This window comes from Lagenorhynchus albirostris, chromosome 15 (genome assembly GCF_949774975.1).
Source record: "Lagenorhynchus albirostris chromosome 15, mLagAlb1.1, whole genome shotgun sequence".
Taxonomy (NCBI): domain Eukaryota; kingdom Metazoa; phylum Chordata; class Mammalia; order Artiodactyla; family Delphinidae; genus Lagenorhynchus; species Lagenorhynchus albirostris.
In genome coordinates, this window is record NC_083109.1 from 28,824,494 (window position 1) to 28,835,112 (window position 10,619).

The window sequence follows — 10,619 nt, forward strand, 5'->3', positions numbered from 1 at the left end:
AAGTTGGAGGAGAACGGGTAGGGGTTGCTTGGCAAGTTGTCTTAGGGCTCAGACCTTTGCCCACCAGGCAGTACCGGGCGCTTCTTTCTCTTCTCAGCAGCCGCAGCCCTGCCTGGCCTGTCCGGCCAGGGCCGCTGGGGGCAGGGCGCTTGTCCCCTCCTGCCCAGTTCCTCTTGCTCCTGGAGCCCCTGGGGGAGCTCAGAATAAAGCGTGGGCAAATCTCGGGGGAGGGGGCAGGTGTGGAGAAGCAGCCCAGGGACTTCGGACGTCCCCTCCAGCCCCTGCCACAGTCTCAAGTGGTGAGAGGCCACCAGCTCTGCTCGTAGATAGGAAACTGTGTGCCTTCAGCCCGGCTCACCCTCAGAAACCCTGTGTGCCAACTCAAGTCCTACCATGGCACACAGGCCCTGGGTCTGCCGCTGTCCCCTCCCTGCCCGTCTTCTCTCCTCCTGGCCTCACCCATGCTGCTCCAGCCCCACCAGCGTCTGTGCTGTTTTGAGGACACACATCAGGGCTGTGCCCCTCTCAGGGCTTTGTACTTGTTGCTCTCTGGAAATGCCCTCCCCACCCCTGTGCCAGCTCCCAGTGCCCTCCCTCCCCTCCTGTCATCCTCCTCCTTGCTGGCTTTGTCTTGTCTTTGTCCTGAGCGCACCTCACCATGTCACCTGCCATCCATCTGTCGTGTATTTTGCCCTCCTGTCCTGCAAGAATGCCACTTCCCCAGGGCAGTCGGCTTGTCTGTTCCTTCACTGCTGTATTCCCAGCACCTAGAAGGGTGCCTGCGACATAGTAGGTGCTCAATAAAGACTTCTGGAGTGGACTTCCCTGGTGGCGCAGTGGTTGGGAATCCACCTGACAATGTAGGGGACACGGGTTCAAACCCTGGTCTGGGAACATCCCACATGCCGTGGAGCAACTAAGCCCGTGCACCACAACTACTGAGCCTGTGCTCTAGAGCCCGCGAGCCACAGCTGAAGCCCGCGCGCTTGAGGGCCCGTGCTCTGCAACAAGAGGAGCCACCGCAATGAGAAGCCTGTGCACTGCAATGAAGAGTAGCCCCCACTCGCCACAACTAGAGAAAGTCTGTGCGCAGCAATGAAGACCCAACGCAGCCAAAAATAAATAAATAAATAACAGCTTTATAAAAGAAAGAAAGAAGGGGGCTTCCCTGGTGGCGCAGTGGTTGAGAGTCTGCCTGCCGATGCAGGGGACACGGGTTCGTGCCCCGGTCCAGGAAGATCCCACATGCCGCGGTGCGGCTGGGCCCGTGAGCCATGGCCGCTGAGCCTGCGTGTCTGGAGCCTGTGCTCCGCAACGGAAGAGGCCACAACAGTGAGAGGCCCGCGTACCACAAAAAAAAAAAAAAAAAAAAAAAAAAAAAAAAAAAAAAAGAAAGAAAGAAAAAGACAGATTGCATTTTAAAAAAAGAGAGAGAAACTTCTGGGGTGACTGACGCCAAAGCCAGTCCCTGCTTCCCTCTGGACAGTGGTGTGTGTGTGTGTGCATGCATGCATGTGCAAACATGTACATGTGTGTTGGGCGGGCAGGGGTGGTGAGACCATCTCCTGGGTGTAGGCAGAGTTCTCAGAGGGTTGGGTGGTTGCCACCTGCAGCATCAACAAATTACATAATCTGGTACCCGGCAGGGTGAGAGGGGCAGGCAGGGCCTTTATTATGTGTTTGCCCAGAGAAGCTTCCCCAGCCACATCCTGAGCTGCCAACCCTTCAGCTTTGTGCTCCCTAATCGCCCCGACAGGCCCCACAGCCCATTCACCGTGCCCACTGGCCCTGAAAGGAGGCTGCACGGATGCCCAGGGCCTGGGAGGAGCTGGGGCGCTGGTATGTCCCGGACGCTGTTGCCCGAGGCCCTTTCCCCGAACGGGCAGTGGGGAACCTGAGAGGCTGCCTGTCCCCCTGCCCACACACACCTGGGCTGCAGGTGCTCACTTGAGACTCTGCCTGTCTGCTCCCTGACCTTTCCTGTGCTGGAACTCATGGCCTGAGCTGCCAGGAGAGGCACAGCCTAGGCCCCAGGCCTCCACTGCCCACAGCGTGACCCAGGCAGGGCAGGGGCTCTGCCAACCTCAGCGTCCTCTTCTGCCCCCAGGGAGCGGTACTGGTGACTGACCTTACAGCACCATGCACGCACGTCAGGGGCCGGGCTCCCTCTCACAGTCATGGAGCGAGGGTCACGGCCACGGAGGGGGTCTCTCTGAGCCAGGCCCACGCAGACCGCTGGGGACCCAAAATCATCAGCGCATCCCGCCCGCTTCTGCCTTCTTGGCACTTAGAGCCCAGTGCAGGGAGACAGATATACATAAACAAACACAAGTATGCAGCAGGCAGTTGAGTGCTGGGAAGGAGAGAAATCAGGGCAATGGGACGGAGGGGTCAGGGTGGCAGGGCAGGTTCCCTGAAGAGGTGCTGTTTGAGCAGAGGCCTGGCTGGAGTGAGGGGTGAGACAGGCGGTGGCTTGGGAGAGGAAGCAAGCGCCAAGGCCCTGAGTGGGGAGCGGGATGAGTGGGAGGCCGGTGCGGCAGCAGCCACAGGCCCAGGGTACAACCAATGCCCTCCCTCACCCACCCTCTTCTTCCCACCCCCAAGGGCGAGGAGACAGTGTCGCCCTCAGCACTTGCCAGGTAATAGCTTACTTGCTCCCTTGTGCATCTGCTCTATGAGGCAGACACTCCCACTGTACAGATGAGAAAACCAAGGCACAAAGAATGAAGTGACTTGCCTAAAGTCAGCCAGCTGGTAAGTGGCAGAGCCGGGGTTTGAACCCAGGCAGTCCTGCTCCAGAGCCTAAGCCTACCCTTGGCTGCAGTCAGGACTGAGGGAGGCTGAGGCCACAGAAAGTGCTTGATAGACATCGCTCGCTCATCCTTGCCTCTGTACAGGGTACTGCCACCTGGAATGGCTTGTTAGGACACTGTTGTCCCTGACTCTGTGATTTACTCTTATTGTGCCCATTTTACAGATGAGGAAACCAAGGTCAAGAGCTGTTAAGTCATTAGCCAATTTCAAACGATTGGAAAGAGGTAGAACAGGGATTGGACTTGGGTCTGTCTGATGCCAGAGCTCATGCAGAGCCAGAAGACCAGTAAGTGTGCAGAGGGGGAGGGGGAGGGGGAAGGGGGCAGGAAACCCCAGGGGGCAGCGGACCAGGCAGGGGGAGGGGAAACCAAATCCAAGGCTTATTTTACAATTTGGGGTTTTCTTCTGGATGGTAAAAGCAGTTCATTGTTGAGGGGACCACTGCGTTCTGCCACCTGAAACATCAATAGCTGAAATAATTGAGGGCCTCTGTCTGACCACTCGGTCCCTGAAAAGAATTTTCAGGTAGGTTTCAGCTGGGAGAGCTGGATTCTACTTAGAATGTAAAATGCGTGTGTGAAGTGTTTTCTCTGAAGTGGGAATAGGTAATTGATTTTTTAAAGAAGGCGAATTTTCTGGGCCCTGGAAAGCGCTCTCAGGTCCTTTTTGTATTTTCCTGTGCATAAGGACAGTTATCCCAGGTCAGCTCTCCACACAGGAAATGAGACTCGCTAATTTTTTTTTTTTTTTTTTTTTTTTTTTTGCGGTACGCGGGCCTCACTGTTGTGGCCTTTCCCGTTGCAGAGCACAGGCTCCGGACGCGCAGGCTCAGCGGCCATGGCTCACGGGCCCAGCCGCTCCGCGGCATGTGGGATCTTCCCGGACTGGGGCACGAACCCGTGTGCCCTGCATTGGCAGGCGGACTCTCAATCACTGTGCCACCAGGGAAGCCCGTTAATTTTACACAACAAGTGTTTCACTATGGCTTTTCCTTATTGCAAGGAGGATTATCGTATCAGCTTGTTTCACATCAGAGAGAAAAATCAGGCTCTGCTTTAACCAGTGGATCGAGGCGAGAGATTCCAGGCGGTTGGGAAATCCTTGCTCTGCCTCTACCCAGGGCTGCTAGGCGTTACTCTCCCTCTCTGTGCCTCGGTTTCCTTGTCTGGACAATGGTGATCATCACCACTAACAATCGCTGCCGGCAGTGGATGGTAAGAATGGCCACACGGTGCCCCTCCCTCTGTCCGTGCTCTTTGGTGGTTCCCCTTCACCCTGACTCCGGGCATGGCCACGTGACTTGCTATGGCCAACGGGACAGTTGCAAATGCAACACAAGCAGAGGTTTCAAAGCACGTGCTGCTCTTTGAGGCTCTGAGGCCACCCGGTGAAGAGCCTGAGCTAGCCTGCTGGAGTAGACAGAGCCCAGCTATCCCAGCTGAGGTCCCAGACCAACCAACCCGTCAACGGCCAGACAGGTGATGAAGGCCATCCTAGACCATCTAGCTCTGAGGAGCTGGTTCAGATCAGAACTCTCCAGTAGACCCACAGGATTGTGAGAAATAAATATTTGTTTTAATCCACTAAATTTGGGGGGACTGTCTTGCTCCACAACAGCAGCTAACTGATATATCACCTCTTGGTCTTGTATCTGTTAGGTTCTTTGGTACTTGGGTAAAAAGGGAATTTATTGAGAGATTACTGGAGATCACAGAATTGCAGTGAAACCTGGAAAACCAGGCTTGGAATCAGGCAGGAACCAGAATAGTAGCTACCAGACTGTCAGGGCCCTGCCTGTGGGAGGGGCCATTCCACCAAAGCCTTCGTCCTTGCATCATCTGCTCAGAAGTCAAAGGCCCTATACACGGTCACATGTCCCACCTCGGCTGTACCATGAAGCAGGGAAGAAGCAGGGCCTGAGGAAAAGACACCCACAGGGCAATGAGAAAGTGTGAAACCTTTGGAGACAGCCTATCTGAGCTCAAATCCCAGGCTGCTGCGGTCAAGCAAATTAATCTTTGAGCCCGTTCTGGCCCTGTGTAAATGCGTTGGGAGCTGCCTCAGTGTTCTGGGTTTACTGCAAACATAAAATAAAGTGATATGTGCAAACCACTTAGGACAGAACCTGACATTCAGAGAGCACTCAATAAATGCTGGTTGGTATTATTTTTATTAGATTCTGCAGAGGGAGGGGAGAACTACAGAAATTATCTTACGTGATTTGTCAAATCACGAGGATTCCACACAACGTGGGAAAGGTAATTCCCGCAAAGGAAATCGGGGTTCTGCTAGGAAGGAGAGGATGGATACTGGGTGACCCCAAGTGACAAATGTCCCAGCTTGGGGTGTTGTGAAGACTTGGCTTCATCATTTCTGGGACTGAACCGAGCATTGTACAGGGAGATGGACCTCGTCCCTGCCCCCCAGGGCGCACCTTCTGGTTGTGGGGAGGCTGGCACTGAACAAGTGATTCGATAAATAACATGATGATTCCTGAGGACACCAAATACCAAGACGAATGGGAAAGAAATGAACAGGGTGCTGCTTAGGTAATGTGGTGGGGTAAAAGAAAATGTTCATGTGCTGGTGTAAAGAGAGTACTTAGCGTCTTAGCTGCTGCCTGGTATATACAAAGCCTCTCTGTATTCCATCCGTGTCACTTCCCACCCCCTGTCCCTGGGAAGCTCCTGGCTGGGGACTCAGGAACCCTGGCTCCTGGTCCTTGCTGTGCTCCTCAGGCAAGCCCCTTCCCCTCTGTGAGCCTTGCTTTTCACATTGATGGGATTAAGGTGCTGAATCAGTCAGCAGTTTTTCAAAAATTTTAGCCTTCCTGTGTTCCTGTGAGACCCAAATAAAATGGATGAAAGTGGGGGAGGAGTTCGACTTGTGAGTCAGCTTCTCTGTCACCTCCCCTCTGAGGCCCCGAGACATTTCTGCATACACCTGAGGTGCCTAGCAGTCCCACCTGCAAACCACAAAGTACATAAATAAAATCTTGGAGCAGACAGGGGCAGCAGGAATCCTCGTTTTGCTCTTGCTGTGTGATCTTGGGTTGGTCACTTGACATCTCTGAACCATCTGCATCATCTCTCCAGTGGGGATGGAATTTAGGAGATAGATCTGTCTTCTAGAGCCCACGTTCCACCACTGACTTGCTCTGTGTCTTGGTGAGCTCCTTCCCTTCGCTGGGCCCCAAACATGATGGGACTCCTGACTCCCCAGCCCCCCACCTGGATTTGCCTGTCAAGGAGCATGGCAAATTAAGGAGTCCCCAGAGCACAGCCTGCCCCCTCCTCCCTCCCAGGCTTGATGGAGGAGGGAAATCTAGGAGGACACTGGCAGCCCCACAGCCCAGAAATAACAGAACAGCTGGTGGGCAGCTGACCCCCGGACACAGGGTCTGAGCTGAGGCCTGTTGCCTGGCAACAGGCACCATCACACACCGTGGGTGGCCACGGGTTCCAGTGGTGGCCCATGTCACCGGCCCAGACCACACCACCATCCCTGAAGCCTGGGTAAGCCTGGAGAGCAGGGCTGGAGCAGAGGAGGATGGAGGGATTGGCCCCATGAGGTCTGAGCTGGTCAGACAGGCCAGGGAGCCAGACAGAGAGGCCCCAGGCAGAAATAGGCCTTTCAAATGCGAAGTGGCCTCTGACACAGCTGCTCCCACTTAGAGAGCTTCCTGCTGCAGGACCTTTCCCTGTGGCCCTCCTAGAAGTACACAGGTGCTACTGTGTAGTTATTATCATCCTTAATCCTGAGGAGAACCAGCAAATGGGGATCGTCCTCCCCTCTGCACAGGTGAGGAAACTGAGACTCAGCCTGGCCCAGTGTGCGGCCCAGGATCAGGTGGTGGGTCGGCAGGCGGCCCCCCTCGACTGTGGCCTGAAGAGACAGAGTGGAGGGGTCGGAGGTCGTGGGTAGGTTTCAGAGTGAGTTTGGTGGGAGAGGAGGAAGATGAGGTGGAGAGAGATGGTGCTTGTGGGCCTCATGCCTCCCAGGTCCCGGAGATATAAGGTCTAGGGTGCAACTGCGGCGGAGGGGAAGGTCCCCAGAGGTGAAGTGGTCAAGGCCCTGAACTCCCTGGGGTGGGAGGAGCCCACGTGGCACCTGGGCGGTGGCTCTGGCAGGCAGTCCCCTCCGTGGACACCCTCAGGTCATGAACCTAGAAGCACTGAGCCTCTGGGCGCCGACCTTTCTTCAGACCCCACCTCACCCCTTCCGTGGCCAGCCCAGCTTGGGTCTCTAGGGACTGCTTCAGCGTAGGGGACACAGACCAGGCAGTACACGTGGCACAGGCCCCAGGCCAGGCTTCCACAACTCTGCTCGCTGTCTGTGTGACCCTCCACAGATGAAGCCACCCTCAATTGCTGTGTGACAAACTACCCCACAACCTGAAACAGCAGCACTTCTTGTGTGCCTGAAAGTGCAATCTGGCAGGGCCGGCAGAGACCACTCATCTCTGCTCCTGTTGGCTTTAGCCTGGTAGCTCGGGGGCTGGGGCTCGAGTCTCCCGAAGGCTTCTTCACGCCGGGCTGGGTGGTGGCTGCTTGCTGTGGCCTGAGTGGCTCTCCATGGGGCCTCGCTTCCAAGAGGAAGAGTCCCGGGAGAGTCTGTCTCTCTGTCTCCAAAGCCCATTGCTACCCCACCACCCCGGGAAGGATTGAATGTGCGGGTAACAAAGCATAGGGTGGAGGAGAGGCAGCTGCCAGGAGCTGACAGGTCCCCGCACAGGATCCAAGCGAACTGAGTCCCTGAAGCCTGGGTAAGCCTGGAGGGCAGGGCCGGAGCACAGGAGGCGGGGGCGGGGGTGGGGGGGTGGGGACTCGGCCCCAGGAGGTCTGAGCTGGTCAGGCCAGGGAGCCAGACAGAGAGGCCCCAGGCAGAAACAGGCCTTTCAAACACAGCTGCTCCCACTTAGAAGCTGAGCCGTCCAGGCCAAGAGCCCAGGAGTGCCCTTGATTCCTCCTCTCGCCCACCGTCAAGCGGCCTCCACAGTGCGGGGGTCCACATCAGTCCCCCAGCTCCATGGTCACACTGGGGTGCAGCCACCATCAGCTCTTGCCTGGACCCTTTCAGGAAGCGCCTCACTGTCTACCCTGCCCAGTTCCCAGTCATTTTCCACTCAGCAGCCAGAGAATTTTTTAAACTGTAAACCAACATCACATCACTCCCTGTTTAAAAAGTCTGAGGACTTCTTAGAATAAGATTTAAGCTCTTCAAACCTAGGCTCCTACAGGTGTCGCCATCGACCTTTTGCCCTCTTCACTCGCTCCGTCTGGAATGAGCTGCCGCATCTTTGCTTGTCTGATTCCTTCTAGTCCTTCTGGACTCAGCTTCAGTGTCACTTCCTTGGAGAGGTGCTCTCCGCCCACCTGGGCTAAATGAGTCCTGACCCCCACCTGAGGTCATCTTTCCCACCCTGTGACGTCACTGGTTTGTTGGCTGCTTTTTTCTTTGTCTTCCCTCTACCTAGCCCTGGCTTCATGAGGGCAGGGACCACATTCGTCATGCTCACTGCTGTGTCCTAAGCATCTGAGCAGGGCTTGGGGAAGAGTGGACGCTTAATAAACACTTGTGAATGAGCGACAGAGTTGAATGAATAAATGCACTCATGACACACATATTCTCAGTTAGGGCACTCAGTCGCATGCTCAGACCCTCTCCCACACTTGCAAACATATGCCCTCATCCACGCCTGGCTTACATGTTCAGAAGCTCCCAGACGCATCCTGCCCAGAAACTCGGAGAGCCTCGGGTACCTGCAGCCAGGGACGCTGCCGCCCCCTCCTGGCCCAATCTAGGAAGTGCAGCCAGGTTCAGGACGCCGACCTGAGGCTCACCCTAACTCCTTCCTTGCAGGTACCGGGGACTCCTGCCAGCCCCCTCCCAGGTGGGGTCTCGCTATCATTTCTGGGCTTTCCCTCCCTACCCTGGCCTTTGGCCCCAGGCCTGAACCTCAAAATGTTCTCACCAGGTGTGCAGAAGGAAGGCGGGCAGGAGAAGTGGGAAACAGTGTGACTCAGGGAAGTCAGCTCACCGCTTCACCTCTCCAAGCCAGATTTCAGGATCATTGTCAGAGGCCTGGTACGGTAGGGTGCAGTCAGCCTTTGTACTTCATACGTTCGTAATCAGATGTGAAAGGCTTTGAACGAAGCCCTGGGTTTTATCCTGTGTTCATAGGGAGCCACCACAAGTTTTTGAGCAAGGAAGGGGCAGGATCTAGAAAATAGACCAGACCATGTGTGTCCATTTGTTCATTTATCCATTCATCCAACAGCCTATGGGAATCCAGCAGCGACAAGACAGAGGTGATGGTGGCCTTCACGGGGCATGGTCTGGGGTGACATGTGTAGGAGGGGGATTTGGACTCAGAGGGGCATCACCCCAGTCCTAGGCATGGTGAGTCCTGGGGTGAGAAGAGACTCAGATTAGAGCCCCAGCTCCTGCCCAGGTATCCCTGTGGGCAGAGCAGAGAGGAGGGTCTGCTCAGCCACTGATTAGTGCAGCCCCGGGCACAGGGCCAAGCTGGGTGCCGCTCAGCCCCTTTCCAGCCTGCCTGATTCAAGATCCACATCTGTTGATTTTTTTCCAGTCCAATCAAATAGATGCAAATCTCATGCAAATATATGCAAGAGGTCCTAATTCAAGGTATGTTAAATAAATGTATTATGGTCTGCCTGCTGCAAGTATAGTTAAAGTCAGCATTCAGGATGTGACCGACATGAAATGATGAGCTGATTTTAGTATCAGGCAGCGTAATCACATGGGAGACAAGATGAGGCAGAGGCCCAGAGACCCAGACATGCCATGTGGGGAAAGGCACACACAGGCAGGTGTTTGCAGAAGATTCACTGTGCTCAGGAGGTAAGAAAAGAGGAAGGGACAAATTTCATTTCTCACCCGGGTTTAAAGCTTCCGTCCTTCCTTTGAAGGAACATGGAAGAGGAGTTAGACATCCTGGGCACTCATCCCTAACTGGGATGCCTGGTAGCTGTGTAATTTCCAACTAGTCCCTTCCCCAATCTGTTTTCTCATCTGTATAATGGGTACAATGACAAGGAAGCATGAAGGAGACTATGGCAGGTGTCTCAGGTTAGGTCCCCAGAGGTTGACCCTGAGACAAGGATTCCAGTGAGAGTAAAGATTCCATATAATAGAAGATGACATGATATGATATACTAGCTGGTAGAGGATGGAAATTACTGTGAAGCATTCCCAGGAAAGCTGGTAGAGGATGGAAAATCAAGAGAGAGGATGAACAGAAGTCAAGCAATGATGTGTCCTCTCAAAGTCCCACTTTGGACTGATCTGGCAACAGTGTTCTGGAGTTACTGTAGATGGCATCTCAGAGGTGTCACATTTGGGGGGCAAAGGAGCTGGGGTATTTATACCCCTGTACTCATCAGTGATTAGAGGAAGTAAATTCCTCTCAGGCATACATACATCTCCAGGCACTTCCTTCTCCATAAATGCAGGCCAAGAGCAGTCCTCTGAAAAACATGGGTGCCGGCTGCTGGGAGTGAAATCACACTGGGAGCTGGCACCCAAGGGATCGTCTGCTATAGGAGGGAAGTGCTCTGGAAACTGTGAAGTGCTGTACCAGGTCCTCATTCCCGGCTCTCATCTGAGCCACTGATCACCCTCCCTTCTCACTTCTGGGCAAGTGAAAGCAACAATCCATGTGAATTGCCATGAAGGTAGGAGGACTTGAGAAATGCGAACTGTGGTGATGAGACTGTGTGGAAGCAGCCACCTCATACGCTGCTGGTGGGAGTGTAAACTGGCGTAACTGCTGTGGAGGG